At 41.8% G+C, this 18,311-nt stretch overlaps 1 long non-coding RNA gene across 2 annotated transcripts in view; it reads right to left on the bottom strand.

The window, feature by feature from the left end:
* LOC128597022 (uncharacterized) overlaps positions 1 to 17,803 on the bottom strand; it is a 57,727-nt gene extending 39,924 nt beyond the window's left edge. The window contains exons 1-3 of one of the 2 annotated variants that reach the window (XR_008383192.1): positions 17,365 to 17,803; positions 9,891 to 9,982; positions 9,680 to 9,781 (exon numbers count right to left, since the gene is read on the bottom strand). This is a non-coding gene — a long non-coding RNA (uncharacterized LOC128597022). Of the gene's footprint in view, positions 1 to 9,679; positions 9,983 to 17,364 lie in introns of both variants that reach the window. The other variant, XR_008383191.1, reaches the window with a different exon arrangement.
* Between the last annotated feature and the right edge of the window lie 508 nt (positions 17,804 to 18,311).

The following is an 18,311-nucleotide window of genomic DNA, read 5'->3' as shown; positions in this document are numbered from 1 at the left end:
AAAATAAGAATATCTCGTCTTCAGAATAAGAATGATTTCTCTGCAAAATATCAGCAATCAGATATATAAATTATCAATTTCCTACTAGGTTTTTAAGTGCTAGATTTGGGGAGTTGAATACTAGTGCCTCTCTAAATGTACGTCTTAGATCTGTGGTCCCCAACTCCTGACCAGTGCTGGTTCATGGCTTGTTAGGAAGGAGTCACACAGCAGGAGGTGAGCAGCAGGTGAGCAAGCAAAGCTTCATCTTTATTTACAGCCGCTCCTCATCACTCACTGATTCTGCATTATGGTGAGCTGCATAATTATTTCATTATATATTACAATCTAATAATAACAGAAATAATGTGTACAATAGATGTAATGTGCTTGAATCATCCTGAAATCATCCCTACACTACCTCCACCTAGTCTCTGAAAAAAATCTTCCAGGACACCAGTTTCTGGTGCCGAAAAGGTTGGGGACTGCTGTCTTAGATACTGTGCTTTTGAGTCATTTCTGTTTGGTCTCCAGAACCAAATTTTTTCATATTTTTATATAAAATTCTAAAGCACAATCTAAAATTTTTTATTGAAACCAAACTTATTTTTATCAAATATTATTTTAGAGGCTCATAAGCTGGAAATTGGAAACAAGCTGTGCAAACACTGTCATAATTATTCAATCTGTGTATGTGTGCTAGTCAAATCTTTGCCTTTCTTTCTTACTCTTTAGATGGGGCTCTCTTTAGAAATCTTTAAGAATGTAAATATTGTCAATAGCATTTCTCATAACAGGATCATTATTTGACTGTGATCGTGATGTCTGAATCTTGTAAGTCTGCATATAAAAGTAAAATATTTTACACACATGTTAATACAAACACTGCAGGCTTCCCCTATCTATTTCCTCCATCGCCTCTTTGCTGCATTTGATACTATTGATCAATCACTTACCAAGGCTCTCTTCTTCCTGGGCTTTCATTGTATTGATTTCTTGGCTCTCCTAACTTCCTGCCTCTTCTGTCTTTGGGGTTCTATCATTTCTTCATTTTGGATACTACACATCAATCTTTCTAAAGGCTTCCATTTCATGGTTGAATTATTACCCCTAACCTAACACTCCTATTTATAACCCCCAATCTTACTGAGCTCTGGCCTTGTATTTCCAACTTCCATTTCCATATGGTCCAAAGCATTCTCTTGCTATTGCTTATCACTTTCCCATTCATCACTAGCACTACACTGTCTTTCATTCATTCAAAGGAAACTTCGATGAAAACTTTGAATTCTTCTTGTTTATTCCTCTTCCCACACCTGATTGCTTTAGCAAATCATATTTCCTTTTCTTTGTGAAACAACGTATTAGCTGCCTATCTGACCACAGGTGCTTTGGCTTACTGAGTTTGTGTTGTAGATTTAAGTAAAAATTGGCTCAAATCTCTTTTTGCCATTTAGGAGGAAAATTGGGGAACAGTCACTGACCATTCTTCATACTGGGCTCCAGCCCACATGATATTTCTGAGTTTTCTCACTCTCATTTGGTCTCCTGTCTTCTTCTCAGCCTTCTCACCTTCATCTACCAAAGTTTCTAGTCATTTTTTATTCAGGGACCAAGGGCTAAGAACTGTCCAAACAGTTTAAGCATCACATTATCTCACAACATTGAGACCTTCTTACAAGCTTTATATTGGAGTCGTTTTCATAATTCTTATAGTGCCTGACCCAAGGACTGCCACATAGTAGGCTGTCAATTAATCTTAATAAATTTATTTTTCAAATAAAAATTTTATTTCTATTTTATTAAAAAAAATTTCTAATTCTTTGAAATAGAAAAAAAAAATTTATTTTGTAATTTGTTTTCCAATCCAATAACTAAACTGTGGACACTCATTCCACCAGGTAGTTCAAACTTGGAAATGTTCAAAAATCTATATTATATAGGATACCAATTTGTTGGATTGATTTTTGATATTGAAATAATCAATTCCTTAGAAACTATTAGTAGAAAGTTTTTATTTGTCAATTCAGCAAATATTCATTCAGCTCCATCTGTGTATAAAAGTCTATGTCAGGAGCTATGGAGGATCCGAAGCTAATTCATACAACCCAAGATACCAGCAACCTATAGGGTGACAACGGATCAAACAGTTATGATAACAGCACATAGATTGTTGTGTTCTCTCAGTTAGCACAGGCACGATCTGATGATTTGATTAAAACCTCCATCGGGGACACAATTATTAGGGCAGGACAGCAGTAGCCATGACCATTTCTTCCACTAGAGCCCTGTGTTGACCTTGACATGTCATCATCATGGGCCAAGCTCATGATTTTGCTTTCTTTTCTTTTTTTGAAAACATTTCAATTTTTATCACTTTCCCATTCATCATAGAGATGTTCATAAAATATCACTTCAGAGCAAACAGAACTTTCACTTAGATTTCACATGTCTATGTTTTTCTGAAAGTTAATCATTATTTTTCTATCAACACAATTGATACTCTACTTCTACCCACTGAGGATCACAGAGGGCTCCGAAATTCAGTGAGAAGCATCAAGGCCCCTCACATGCTACCAGCTTCATGATCTCAACCACTCAGACCTGACCACCTTGAGGTGAGAAAGGACCATTTGGTTGAACCCTAGCCAAATCTGGAAACCCCTCTGCCATGCCCCTGTTGAGTGATTGGGCACCTGTGTGTGACTGGATACCCTCCTACTTCTTGAGGCTGCCCATTCTAATGTCACACATCTGTCTTAGAAAAGTTTTCCATTGTAGTGTGTGAAAATCAGTCTCTCAGTATCTTCATTCAGGGGTCCCAATTCTACCCCTTGGAGTCACCTAGAACTGCAATCCCCAACCCCCAAGCACAGACTGGTACCAGACTGTGGCCTATCAGGAACCAGACTGCACAGCAGGAGAGTAGCAGGAAAGCAAATCTTCACCTGTATTCACAGCCACTCACCGTCATTTGCATCATAGCCTGAACTCCACCTCATGTTCCATCAGCAATGGCATTAAATTCTCATAGGAGCATGAACCTGTGTCGAGGGATCTATTGATAGGTTGCATGCTCTTTATGAGAATCTAACTCTCCCTTCACTCCCTATGTGTGGAAAAATTGTCTTCTATAAAACCAGTCCCTGTGCCAAAAAGTTTGGAAACAACTGATTTAGAACAAATTCAATCACTCTTCCATATGACAGATACTGTATTTAAAGATAACTACAATGGTCCCTCATTGAGTCTTCTCTTCTCCAGACAAAAAAATCTTCTGTTCCTTCAACAACACTTTATTGAACTTGGTTTTGAGTCCACTTTCTAGCCTGCCCACCTTCTTGGGAACATTCTTTATTCATTTATTTTTGAAAGTGTAGCATGCAGACAACACAATCAGTTGTGTTCTAAATACTAGAGAATAAGGCAAGATGACCAGCTCCATAATTTTAAACATGAGCCACAATTAAAACCTCTTCAAAGCACATTCCACTTTTGTGGTCATTCACAATTTTCTTAATCCATTGAGCTTAGTTGGGTAAATTCACACCTATTAGGTACAGTGCACACTATCTGGGTGACAGATATACAATTTTGACTCAATCTCCACAAAAACGAACTATGTAAGCAAACCTTACGTACCCCTTAATATTCTGAAATTTAAAATAAATGTCTTACTCTTTTTCACATAGGCTATGGCTTGCCATATAATAAGAGCTTAACAAATGTTAGCTATCATTATTAGTAGTTATCCTTTTTGTGACAATTTGGTAAGTGTGCTCTCTACAAGTTGAATTAAATCACTTACTTAAACTTTAAAACAATAAATCAAAGAATGGTATAAGATAGAGTCCATGACCCTCTCATCCAAATAACATCAATCTAGTACTTAAACATCTTGGGGTACAGACATTCAACCACTAACTAATCTACCCTTTGTCTTAAGGAAACCAAACTTACCTTAGTTTCCTTTGGCTCTAGGCATACTGAGTTTCCCTAAAACACAAATATCACTCACATATTTTGCCTTCCCAGGCATCTGCAGGTCCTTTCAGACCAGCAGAACCATACCTCCTCTTTTTCTCCCTACACTTCCACTTTGCACTCCAACTACAATTCTTCTGCATATCCCTGATTGTGTCTCCTACTTGCGAACATACATGTCCTTTCAGTCACTTTTTTGCCATCTACCAGGTATTATTGCCAATGCTACTGGGTACTATTCCTTTTGGTGAGCACAGCTTATGATCTCTCTGTCTTCCCTTGCTTCTTCCAGGAACCACTACCATCTTTCATGGGCCATGGTGTTCTCCCAAAGCACTGTTACTGCTTTTGCCAACTCTGGTACAACACACTAGTGCTTATACTACAGTCCTTGATTTGCTAGTGTAGGCTGGATTTGTGGTTGGCTTGGTGAGACCAGCTGTCTCATGCTGTTGTGCTACAGTTTGTTTGAAGGACCCAGTGCTGAGCTGCTTGAACACAATATCTTAATAAATTTTGGTGTGTACTATGGTTGGAAGGTGTTCTTGCCAAAATTTAGATCTTGAAATTTAATGTTATGGTATTAGGAGGTGGGACATTTAAGAGGTGATTAAGCCATGAGGGTCCCTCCCTTATCAACAGGATTAAGGACCTTATAAATGAGGCTTCACAAATTATTCGGCTCCTTTTCCCTTTTGCCTCTAACAACACAGTGCTCCTCCCTTCCAGAAGATGCAGCAATAAGGTGCCATCTGGGATGTGGAGAGCAGCCCTCACCAGACAACTGAACCTACTGTCACCTTGATCTTGGACTTCCCAGTCACCAGAACTGTGAGAAATAAATTTTATTCTTTATAAATTACCCAGCCTCAGGTATTATGTTATAGCAGCACAGACAGAGGAAGACAGTGATTTTTTTTTTTTTCAGTTCACATGTATAACCTCTCTCCCAGGGACCTAGCTCCTGTGGCTAGACCAGGAAGTAGGTCAGATTTGCTCTTCCCTTTCAAACATAAGACTGTTTTCTTGCCAGGTTCATACCAGTTTCCTCTTCTTTTTGGATAATTTCTCTCTCAGAAGCTGACTCAGTCTATCTCCAGCATTGATCAGGCAACAAAAGCTTGACCCTCAACTTGTGACCTCTGCTAGACACACACACACACAAACACATACTCACACACACTCTACCACCCACTATTTCTCTGTGTGTCTCATGAAAAACTCTACCACCCACTATTTCTCTGTGTGTCTCATGAAAAACTTTATCTATATTGCCTTGTCTCAATCTTTACAACAATCCTTCTATAGAGGCAAAGGGGACACAAAATTGTATAAAGGAGGACACAAAAATTCCAAAAGTTTGCATAGCTTACCCAAAGTCACATATAAGATGATACTAACAGAACTATGATTTTATCTGTGCTTTTACTTGCCATATTATTCTCTCTCTTCCTTCTTTCTCCATCTTAACCTCAAATATCAAGTAATAAGGGCACCATGTCCAATCCCTCAGCTGCCAAACTCATATCTACTAATGTAATTTCCCTATCAAAGGCAGACATGGGATTTTTCCAGTATGACTTGTTCTTTATGAATACACCTTGGCTCTTAGTGAATATAACTTTATTTCTTAGGGAATTCCCAAGGATAATTTGTTATAGCACCAACTGTCAAACTCACTGGTCTACAGTTTCCCTCCTCTATATTTCTATTCTTTTTGAGTGAATACAAGACTCACTCAAAGATGGGCTTCTGATACTATTCATTCCTTTCAAATCCTCAAAGATCTCAGATTATAGAACAAATTTATAAGTTTTATCATGACCTCGAATCTAATTTTTTTTAGCAATAAGTTCTTTCTCTATTTATACACCTAAGGAGTATCTGTACTTTCTACATTCAAGTCATTAAAATGAAATACACATTAGATATGTGACATACTAGCTTAAGGGGGTACAAGATCAAGGTAGTATGGTCCCTGATATCAAGGGGTCCACAGTCTTATGCAGGAGATAGACATGTAAAAACTTAGTAGACACTCTGAGATATCAATGAACTCCAGTGAGATTAACCCACACTGCACAGTCCAAAGTCTGCAGGTGATGGCATGGTTGTGGAGAGAAGGGTACACCATTATACTGCTGGTGGGATTGCACACTAATACTGCCTTTAGGAAAGAAGTATGGAGAATTCTTAAAGAACTAAAAGCCAATCTTCCATTTGATCTTGCAATCCCATTACTAGGCGTCTACCCAGAAGAACAGAAATAATTTCACCAGATATTTGCACCAGAATGTTTATTCCAGCTCAATTCACAATTGCCAAGACATGGAATCAACCCAAGTACTCATCAACCCATGAATAGATTAACAAACTGTGGTATATGTATGCCATGGAGTACTATTCAGCCATTAGAAAAGATGGAGACTTTACATCTTTTGTGTTTACCTGGATGGAGTTGAAAACACATTCTTCTTAGTAAAGTATCTTAAGAATAGGAAAAAAGTATCCAGTGTGCTCAATACTAATATGAAATAGAAGCCCAAGTGCCCATTGACCCATGAATGGACTAGCAAATTATGGTACATGTATACCATGGAATATTATGCAGCCTTAAAGAAAGATGGAGACTTTACCTCTTTTGTGTTTACATGGATAGAGCTGGAACATATTCTTCTTAGCAAAGTATCTCAGGAATAAAAGAAAAAGTATCCAATGTACTCAGCTCTACTATGAAGCTGAATTATAGCTTTCACATGAAGGCTATAACCCAACTATAGCACAAGACTATGGGGAAAGGGCCAAGGAAGGGGAAGGGAGGGGGGAGGTTATGGTGGAGGGAGGATAATGGGTGGGGCCACACCTACGGTGCATCTTAGAATGGTTATAGGTGAAACTTACTAAATGCAGAATACAAATGCCTATATACAGTAACTAAGAAAATGCCATGAAGGCTACATTGAACAGTTTGATGAGAATATTTCAGATTGTATATGAAACCAGCACATTGTACCCCTTGATTGCACTAATGTACACAGCTATGATTTAACAATAAAAATAAATAAATTAATAAAAAAAAGAAAAAATCAACACCCCCCCCAAAAAAAAAAAAATATATATATATATAAACAACTACTACATGCCCAAACAAAAGATAAAAGACAAATACTAGCAAGGGGGAAGGGAGAGGATGGAGAGGAGAAAAGGGGAGGAGGGAGGGAGGAGGGCAACTGGTGGGATCTCACCTAATGTGCACAATATGAGGGTGTTCACCATGCTCCCTGGGTAAAGGGCTCAACTACAACTACAACTACTATTTCTTAGTAGAAATCAGTGTGATTAAGGCAGAAATAAATTTGATGAATATACAAGAAGGCTCTGAATAGACTTGAGGGTTAATTCTTGCCTGAGCAACCAGGGGAGGTTAAACAAAGCTAAAGTCTACCATGTTTGGTACTGAAGGATGATGAGAAATTTGCCAGGTAAAAGTTTAAATGCAGAAAAGGTGGAAGCAACATCAGTTAATACAATTACTACTGAAAATCATATTCCTCAGATGCCACAGTCAAACAAATTCTTCTCCCCAAGAGCCTCCATGGACTCTCTCCTACTATCATATTTATTACAAACTGCTCAGCCTAACCTTCAAGACTTCCACGAGTTTCATTCGCAGATTCAATCAACTAATGAGTTGAATTTATTTATTGAGAATGCTCTATGAACCAGGCACTGTTCTAGGCACTAAAAATACAGCAGGAAAGAATATTGAAAACCTTACCTCAAACTTATTCTCAACTTGTACCTGTAGAGCTTCCCTGCTAGCAGAGACAGACAGACAATGAAGAAATAAATAAGGAAAATATATAGAAAATTAGGTATGTGGAGAAAAGTAAACAGGAGAAGATGAACTGAAAATATGTGCTTATGAATTCAATGGAACATGTTGGGGCAGAGAAAGAGGAGTCATGGGTGGGTGACTCAGAAAAAAGTCTCACTCACTCTGTTGCCCAAGCTTAAATGCCATGGAGTTATAGTTAACAGCAACCTCAAGCTTCTAGGCTCAAGTGATCCTCTTACCTCAGCCTCCCAAATAGCTGGAACTACAGGTACCCACCACAAATCCCAACTAATTCTTCTAATTTTAGTAGAGATGGGGTCTCTTGCTCAGGCTGGTCTTGCACTTTTGAGCTCAAGCAATCCACCCATCTTGACCTCCCAGAGTGCTAGGATTACAGGTGTAAGCCACCACACCCAGCCCAACCCCAAAAATTCAGTCTTAGAAGTTTGGAGTAGTCATTTACTAAAATGAGAAAGATTGCTAAAGAAATAGGTTTTGGGGTAGGAGAGGGTTGTTTTAACCTTTAGATTCCTATTTTCAAATGGAAATGTCAGGTAAGCAGTTGGATTATAAGCATTCTAGGACGAGTTCTGGGCTAGAAATATATATTTGAAAATGTGTTACTTTGCTTGGAATACTCTAACAAAATACTACCAACTATGCAACATTAACACCAAAAAAATGTTTTCTCACAGTTTTGGAGGCTAAAAGTCCAAGACCAAGATGGTAGCAGATTTGGTTTCTCTTGAGGCTAGCAAGCTGCCTGCTGTCTCACTGTGCCCTCACGTGGTCACGTCTCTGTGCACACACATCCCTGGTTCTCTTTGTGTGTCCAAATTACCTCCTACTATAAGGACACCCTTATATAGGTGGATTAGAGGTCACTCTAACATCCTCATTTTACCTTAATCATCTTTTAAAAGACCCTGTCTCCAAAAACAGTCACTTTGGGAGTTAGGGCTTGAACATATACATTTGGATGGCAGAAGGGACAAATTTTAGTCTATTACAGGGAGTCATCAGTGTGCTGAGAAAGATTAGATGAGTTCTAATAAGACAGGAAAGAGAGCAATGGTCCTATGCTAACAGGTTTGATGCAGTAGAATGGAAGAAATGGACAATGCAGAGTGCCATCCTGAGTAGCAAGACTCAAGGCTGCTTGTAGACCCAAGCATCAAACGTGAATGGCGTTGCCTCATCTGGGGACCTGAACATCAACGGTGGAGCCCACCACACAAAAGCGGAAAGGAAGGTAGATGTGGTTGTAAAGTTTGTGAAATTTCCCCTTCTGGGAACAATAGGAGTGGAGGTATTGACTATTTAAGGAAAGATGAAAGAGGGTGAAATAGTTGTCTCCTTCAGAAAGTGAATGGACTAGGGGATTATAGCAGAACTGGCAACCAACACTGAGAGCAAACAAAAAGTTAGCCATCTGAATTTAAACTGAGGTCATTCTCCATAGGGTTTACCTTTCTCCAGCTGTGTTCAGCTGGGAAGGTGCAGGTACTGTATAGATTAAGAGTTAAATTTAACCAGGACTGGGGTTTTGCCAGACAAGTCAGATGAGGAGAGAAGATTCAAGATGAGAGTTAGAATATTACATAAGGAAATTACTCTAATGATGGACCTTAAAATCTCAACCAGGGAAGAAGAGAAACAAGGACATAAGTCAGTGTTATGACAATAAAATGGTGGTAGTATCAAGGGATATACATACTGGTGGGGAAACTGAAATTGCTGGGGTCAGAGTACTTATGGGAAAGAGCTAGAAAGATAGAAGGGGCTAGTCAGAAAACTCTATCCTGATTTCTATCCTAATGTCAGAATTCCAAAAACAGGGACTAAGATTTTTACTTATTTTTCTATTCCCAGAAGTACCTTTTAAGAAGTTCATACAGGGGGGCACCTGTGGCTCAAAGGAGTAGGACGCTGGCAACATATGCCAGAGGTGACGGGTTCAAACCCAGCCCCAGCCAAAAACTGCAAAAAAAAAAAAAGTTCATACAACAGATCTGTTGATGAGTGAACCATTGTTGTGTTACCAACTGACAGTTCTTTTCAGAGGACAGCACAGTGGAAACGGCATTACCAGCAGAGCAAGACCATCTGAGTTCAAGGAAGACTTTGCCTTTTCCTGTCTGTGAGCTGTTTCTTCACCATTGTGAGCATCACTTGGCTAATCTGTAAAATAAAGAAAATAATAACTACCCTGTGGTTATTGTAAAGAACAAATGCAATAAGGTATGTGACAGTGTTTTGTAAACTAAAAGGCTAATTAACAATAACCTGAAATAGCTAAGATCATGAATCATCCAGCAAAGGAAGAAATGCAAGCCTCCAAGGACTTTTGAGAGGAACCGTCCCTCTCCTTCCAACCCCTATGACTAAGCCAAATGTCAAGCTCATCAGACTCAGGTTCTATCTGCGGGTTTCTCATTGGCCCAGCTCCCTTTTTTGTACTCCAAAACCCTGCTGTGTCCCCTCAGAAATGGATAGAGAAGGCAAGGATGGAGAAGAGGAAAAACCAGAGAGGAATGGAGAACAGGATGGGAATAACATGCTTCAAGTGGCTTTTGTGCACCACTTTGCAAAAATATTGTTTAGCCTTTGTTTCACCACTATTTGGTATCATCCTCCTAATTTATAGATGAGGAAAGAGGTTCAGAAAGTTTAACTTATCTGACTCAAATTAAACAATCAGGAAATGTTAGAACAGAAGATCAGCCTCTTCTTTTTCTGAAACCAAAGCCCAATGCTTTCTTCCTAAAGCCTAGGTATATAACTAATCCAAAGTAATCTCCTCTGCCCAAGAAAAATTATTTGGGGGGGAGGATTTTCTAAACTCAGTATCTCATTTCTCTGTGATGATTAAGCTCCCAGAAAAAGAAGAGCATATAACCAAAGAAAAGAAGCATTTTTGGAACACTAAAATTACTAAAATTATGAGGGCAAGGAGTTACTCACACCAAAGTGAAAATGACTGGAGGTTTTAAAAGTGAGTTGTCTTAAAAGCCCTTCTTAGCTTCTTAATGGCTCAGAACTTTTCCACTAAGATGTTTAAGGAAACATAAAATGGGGGGTGGGGAGAGAACTGTTCTAGCAGCTCAGACTCATGTTATCAGGATATCTCAGTTTGAATAGCAGTTGGTCTGGATATATATTCTTGAATAAGCACCCACCCCAAAATATAATGGGGTAAACCTATGATTCGTTACTACTTCTCCTGGTTCTTAGGGCTGACTGGGCTCTGCTGGGTGGTTCTTGCTTAGGGTCTCTCCCCACCTTGCTGTCGGGTGACGGTGGGGCTGCAGCCATCTGGTGGCTCAGTGGGGCTGCACATCCAAAATGACCTCTACTGCTGGATGACACTTGATGCTGACCGTGCAGTTAGCACTGTGAATCAGGGAACCCACACATAGTCCTGCGTGTGGCTAGGTCTTCCCACGGGATGGTGGCTGGGTTATAGGATGGAGAATTCCAAGAATGAATGTCCAAGAAGCAGGAGATAGATCCTGACTGCCAGGCCAGTTAAGGGCTGTGCCTGAAATGGACACATATACTTCTGTGGTATTCTGTCAGTCAAAGTAATTACAGATCCCATTTAGATTCAAGAGGATCGAGGAATAAAGTCTCCTCTTTTGATGTGAAAGTGGCAAAAGTCACACTGCAGAAGAAAGTGAGAAATGGGAGATATTATTGCATTCACCTTTAGAAAATACAGCCTGCCATAGTCACCAACCCAATGACATACCTGAAGTTAGATCGCTTTGCGCCAGCCCGACCCCCGGCCTTGGAGTCTGACCCAGCTTTTGCCGGCCTCTCTCCCACCATCTGCCTGCTAGGCTGCCGTTATACTGCCTCCTCTCTTTTCTCCATTCCTCTCTCAGAGTTCTGGTTGTTTGGCACAAATCTCCTCCCCTTGGGTCTTCGCATGGGGCCTCCCCCTTCTCATTCAGGTTTCAGCTCATAGATCACCTCTTCTGGGAGACCTTCCCTGACAAACACACAGCTCTGACTCTGTCACATCCTCCCTAACTTGTATTCCTTTCTTATCTCCTATCTCTGTCCCACTGCGAGCACACAAGTTCTGAGAGGACAATGACTTTGTCTTGTTCACTGCTGCTATAGCCCCAGTGCCTACACAGATCTCCACCACATTGTGGTCATTCAGTACATTTCTGTTGAATGAATAAGTGAATCAATGAAGGAATATCCGACTAAGCTGTGACCAGTGACTGCTAAGTCCTTTCTTCTGACTAGTTTTCCAGGAAGCTATCTTATCTTTAGACACCTCTTAGACAATTCTTACGTGGCATTAGAAATTTACCTAACTAGTCAAAACAGCCATTGTGTATAAACTAATAAGACTGAGTCAGGAGTTCTCAGGCTGTGCTTCCAAGCGATTTAGCTCTGTGACTCTGGCCCCCAGGAAGAGGCTAAGGGGAGACCAGGGCAGAGAGGAAGAAGCTGGGGCGATCAGGGCCCCACCATCATTTTATTTACAGTAATAACCCTTTCATTTGTTTTATCTATTGGGGTTCTAAATAAGATTTAGTTTGAAAACCAGTTCCACTGCTAAAAATAAGACTAGATGATCTCTTCCATTGTGTTCTATGGAGTATTTTTCACAGTGGTGATTTTCAAAGTGTGGCCTTCCAACCTCCTGGATCAAAATCAGCATATTGGACATGTGTGGAAAAGCAAATCTTCTGGTCCCTATTGAATTAAAATTTCTGGCTGTATGACCCAGTAATCTGTATTTTAACAACCACCTCAGAGAATTTTTAGATATTGTAAAGTTTGAGAATTGCTCCTTTATGATGTGAAAACAATCTGATAAAATACAGAAATAAGCTGTCATCCCAAGTACAGCTTTTTCTTTGGGGATGACCTCTTACAAAGAAGAATGTCTTTTCTCAGCATTTACGGAATTTTTTGGAGGAGTAGACATGGCTGGTTGACCTCAAGATATCCAGAGTGTATAATTTCTTTGCTAAAAGCCCTGATTATTCCCACTACTATGTCGCTATAGCCTAGTGATGGAAGCTAATGCATATATATGTGTACAAACACACACACACACAATGTCTGTGGCCAGCATCACAGCCAACCTGCCACCTCACTCAGCGGAGTCCTGCCAATTAAACACTTCTCAAGTGGTATAAGAGCAGGGCCCTTAAAATTCCAAGCATAAAACAGCTAATAAGAGTATCTTGTTTAACAAAGTAATAAAAAAAAAAGCGAAGACCAAAAAAGACTGCAAAGTTTTCTTTGTGATCATTGTTTAACACTGTATGTAATTAAATATTAATGAAAGTATGCTGCTTTCATTTTGTGAGCAATTTAATTCAATTAAAAATAAATGGGTCTCCTTGGCTCAGTGGGCATACTGATATACAGAACAGCCCTGCCCTTAACTCGGTCTCCACTGTGTATAAATCCAGCACGGAGCAAAGCTACTGAAATACAACCCCAGGCTGGCATGGTTAACTCTTTAAGAGACAAGAGCAGACCTCGGCAAGTCAACCGAACGTGGTGCTGCACAGTGCCCACAGGGTACAAAGTGTGACATATCTTCATTAAAAAAATATGTTTATCGAGCATTTGCTATGCAGGATGAAAAGACATTTAAGACATTTCATAGAAATCAAAACAGCAGTTCTCACAGGGGGCAGGGTAGAATTCACTGGAACAAGCTGGAGGAAGCTGGAAACATTCTGAATCTTGACCAGGGAGTAATTAACACACACACCCCTTTTAATGTACGGTATGTACATGGAACCATACACTTAAGATTGGCATACTCCATGCACTGGACTGCAATGGGGGAGAAAGAGACACTTTTTCTGCCCTCAAGGACCTCATACTCGGTTATTAGGCACCATGGGCATCAGGAGATTCCCTGTTTACCATCTAGCTGGGAAGACACATAAAAATACCTGAGGGCACTTATTTTGTGATAAAAATGTACAGGAATCTTAAAGCATCTTAGAAAGAAACTGACAAACAGGAGGCAGTAAATTTTTGCCAAGTCGGGGCTCTAGGCCATCTGCAGTGCAGAGGGCACCCTGGATGTGATGAGTTCTGAGATGGTTTGAAAGGTGGGGAACAGGACAGGGGAGACATGAGAAAGTGGCAAAGGACAGAAGTAAGGTGTCAAGGAATCGGCAGGCCCAGGGCAAATCAACCCAATGTCAGGTCTGGGGCTGATGGGGTGTCCCTGGGAGGGAGATGAGAGGTGGGGCTGGTGTGATCAGGGCCAGATGGCTTGTCTGGGCTCCAGGGACAGCTCTCAGGGGCTGTGGGCATTCACAGGCCCTGGAGGTAATGGATCCGAGCAGCCAGGGAGATAACTGGAGCTGCTCTTTCATTTCACCCAGAAGAGCTGTTGTTTGGGAATGAACTCTGGGATTCCAGAGGCCACGTCTAATAATAACACTGTTATCAACGCTGCAAGGCTGAACCGAGCCTAAGTGTGTGTGTGTCTCTGGGTACTCAGAGGCCGGTGGCCAGGCCTGAAAGGAGAGCCGGGCCCTTGTGAATGGAGAGGAAAATGCCAATCTGTTGACAAAAAAGTTCGCTGCTAAAAACGAAACCCGGGCCAACATTTTACAACCTGGACGCATTGTTAATGTGGTGGTTTATCTGGCAGGAATAGGAAGCTGTGTTTGAAAACAATGTGTCCTTTTTAGGTGCAAGGTCGGGGTCTGTGGGACCTCAGGGTTACTGCCAGTCCCCCACTGTCTAGGAGAGCAGCTCCACAGCCCCTGGCCGCCAGGCTTTCTGGGTCCACAGTGGAGGGAAGGCCCAGCACATGCAGGCTCATCGAGGGCCCTCCCCAGAACCAGAGCAAATTGAGAGGAGAGAGGATGCGGAAGGGTCTCTTTTAAAACTGGTCTCGGCAGGAAATAAAATGCCGGGCAATTGAGAGCTAGCATTGGGTGAGACAGCAGACTCTATCCTAGAGTACTGTGTGACCTGTGCATGAGATTTCACCTCCCAGATCGTCAGCTTACTCATGCAGAAAGGGAGTGAGGATGATACCTACCACACAGGGCTTCCGGGAGAACTAAGTGGGCTGGTGTAAGGGAAGCATCCAGCAGGGCTCCCAGAATCCAGCCAGTGCCTAGCACAGGGCCTTTGCACTGCTGCTTCCTCGCCTAGAACACTCTTTTCTAGAAAGGCTTGTTCCCTTTCATAGTACTTACCACTATCTAGCATCCTACAACTTTTACGTTTTTATCTAATATACTGTCTCTCTCCTCGAAATCAGGGAGAAGCACTGTGGGGAAGAGTGATTCTGAGTTTTGTTGACTGCTGAATCTCCAGAAATTAGAACAGTGCCCAGCATATAATAGTTGCTCAATAAACATTAGCAATGATGATGTGGAAGAGGATCATGGCATAAAATACCCCCACTTTACCTCCTGGTTTCAAATGTCATAAGGTCACATTCTCCACGAAATTATAAGTATCTTGAAGGAACTGTACCTCCTAAACCTAGATTCTTCATAGCTAAGGTGGACAGATTTAGCAAGTAAAATCACAGGACACCCTGGGCAAATTTCAATTTCAGACAAATTTTTTTTGTATGACTGCATCCAAAATATTGCATTGTATATTCCAAGATATACCAAGACATTATTCATTATTTATCTGAAATTAAAGTTTACTGAGCATCCTGTATTTTATCTGGCAACTCTATTGATACTACTTCTACAAAGTAAGCTCAAAATAAGTAGTTGCTACATGAATGAATATATGTTTAAAATTCAGAGAAATCAAATTAAACATAAATAAGGCAGGAAGGTCAGGCCCAGTGGAATGCTGGTAATGTTTAAAAACCAACTTTTCAGGGAGGAAAAAAAAAAAGAACCTTGATTTACAACATTTGCCAATTTCCATGGTATACATGCTCCCACCACATCCAATTTCAGGCTGCTAAGCAGACAGGACTGAATGCAAAGTTGGAAAGAAAAGATCACAGTCAGCTTTGGCAAACTAGTAGGAGCCGCCTTAGCCTAAAACTCACAGTATTAAAGATACAGACAATAAGCAAACAAGAAAAATGAAAAAGACCAATCACCACTATATTATACCAAGGCCCTGCCGCCTACTTCCCTTATACAAATTATCTCAACTTTAAAATTCTCTGAGGTAGAAATTATAAGCCCCATTTATTTTTCACCAGTGGGGATAGTGGGGCCACAAAGAGTTTTAAAATGGTCTAATTATGGCTGGGTATAATGGCTCATTCCTATAATCCTAGTACCCTGGGAGGCTGAGGTGGGAGGATTGCTTGAGCTCAGGAGTTAGAGACTAGTCTGAACAAAAGGGAGACCCCCATCTCTATTAAAATTAGAAAAATTAGCTGGGCAAGGTGGTGCACACCTGTAGTCCCAGCTACTCGGGAGACTGAGGCAAGAGGATCACTTGAACCTAAGAGTTTGAGATTGCTGTGAGGTCTGAGGCCACAGCACTTTAGCCTGGGCAACAGAGGGAAACTCTGTCTCAAGAAAAATAAATAGGTTTAGTTAGACAGCTAGTAAATCAGCCTGAGCTCTTTCCCCAAAACCATTCTGCCTCTGCAGTCCCTGGACATGGAAGCCAAAGGGGCCTCAGGGGTGAGAGGTCAGCAGGTCAACTTGCCTATTCCTCAGGAGAGAAAACTAAGGCAGGGAGTAGAAGGACTAGCAAACTCCTGCCGGAGCTGGGAGTAGAGCCTGCAGCACACTAGCTCCACTAGTGTGTGTGTGTGGGTGTGTGTGTGTGTGTGTGGTGTGTAGTGAAATCCTCCGAGTGTGTTCTACTAACATGAAGAGCCTAAGAAATGAACTTGGACACTGCAAAGGAGGCAGCATGGAAGTGTGCTGAGTTGTTGGGTGTTTTTAATGCCTGGCAAATGTGGAGTAGGGTTTCTGCTTTGCTGAACTTACCCAGGTGATGTGAAAACTTAGACCAGAATAGAGAACACTTGTTCCAAAGAAGTGGCCAAAGCAGTGCTGGCAGCTCAGTGACTGGTGGGTGGCAGGGGGCTGGGGCCTGGGGGAAAGGTCCTTTACCCGAGATCAACCATCTGGACACACTACTCGAAATGAGAACCCACAAAGTCCCACCGCAGCCCCCTGCGTAGGTCTGTCTTTACTGCTCCTGGGTCCCCAGGAGGACAGAGCCATAAGTGAGAACCCGATTGGGCCAGTAACCACGTGTGGCCACGGGCAAGTCACTTGACCACTCTCAAGGTTTCCCCAGCCTCAGATTAAAAAGCGAGACTCTGGGGCATTTTCCAGCAACAACATCTAGGGTACTCCCTGTTCACCCTCACTGTCCCCTCCCTCTGTCTTCTGTCACTCTTCTCCCTTTCTCGTTAAGTCCCTATTTTCCTTATTTCTTAAAAATCTTCTCTCCCTCTTTTCCCTCCCCCCAACCCATCCTCTCCTTCCCCCAGTCTCTGCACCACAGCCGGCTCTTTCTGGGTCTGTCCTCCTTTCCCTGCCCTCGGCCCCTCTGACACACACACACTGCTGGAACCCACACTGGCCCTTCCTTAGATGGAAACTCACCTAATAAAGGAAGGAGAATCTGGGGGAGGCAGGAGCTGAAGCTGGCTTGCTGGCGGGGCAGATCTCCTTCCCAGCCAGCTGATGTTCCCAGCTAATCTTACTCTTCTATTCATATATTTTAACTATGTCCTTCTCTTTATCTGGAGAGCACTTTGCCAGCTATACAAACAAAAGATTATGCAGATTATCATAAGTATAAAGAAAAAAAATCATCTTAACTAAACATTCCCAAATGTGAGCCTCTGAATGAGAAAACCCTCCCTCCCCAGGGCCCAGCGCCCTCAGAGTGAAGGCGGTGCCGGCCTGGTGGGAGGCGCAGAGCCCAGGAGGGCAAGTGCGCCCTGAGATTTCCCAGCTTGCTAGAAACTGTGAAAGCAAATGAGAGCCCTCAAGGCTCATTAGACCTATTTATACAGTTCTTCGTTGAGAAAAAATTAAATCTCCCAAACACAGATAAATATACCCCTGTGACAAATGAAGTAGCTGGTCACGGTTAAACTCCAGCTCCGGTGCTGACAAATGTACTAGTTGAGCCCCCCTACCCCCAGGCAACATAAACATGTTTCATTATCTTGAATTCCCTTTAGTTGGGAGAAGGAGCACACAGGCTGCCTCACGTGTGAAGGGTGGAGGTTAGGCTGGGGAGGGAAGGAGGAGCCGTGAAGGTCACCTGCTCGGCCAGGTAGCCATACCACAGCCCCTGCTGTAAGCTGAGCTCTGCCCCCGCTTTCTGCTGACCTCAGAGTTTTCTCAATCCACCTGTGTTGGCCACCAGCTCTCCGCTGCCTACACAAAGTATCCTCAGAGACTCTAACAGCACAGGATGACACGAGAGTGTCCTCAGAATGGCTCACTTCCTGACCCTCTGAGTTTCTCAATAGGCCCTGTCTCTTCCAGGAACCACTTCTTTTCTGGGAAAGGTTGGCAGCATCAGAGAATGACCCTGG

This window comes from Nycticebus coucang, chromosome 10 (assembly GCF_027406575.1).
Source record: "Nycticebus coucang isolate mNycCou1 chromosome 10, mNycCou1.pri, whole genome shotgun sequence".
NCBI classification, from domain to species: domain Eukaryota; kingdom Metazoa; phylum Chordata; class Mammalia; order Primates; family Lorisidae; genus Nycticebus; species Nycticebus coucang.
This window is presented reverse-complemented; position numbering and strand designations above follow the sequence as displayed.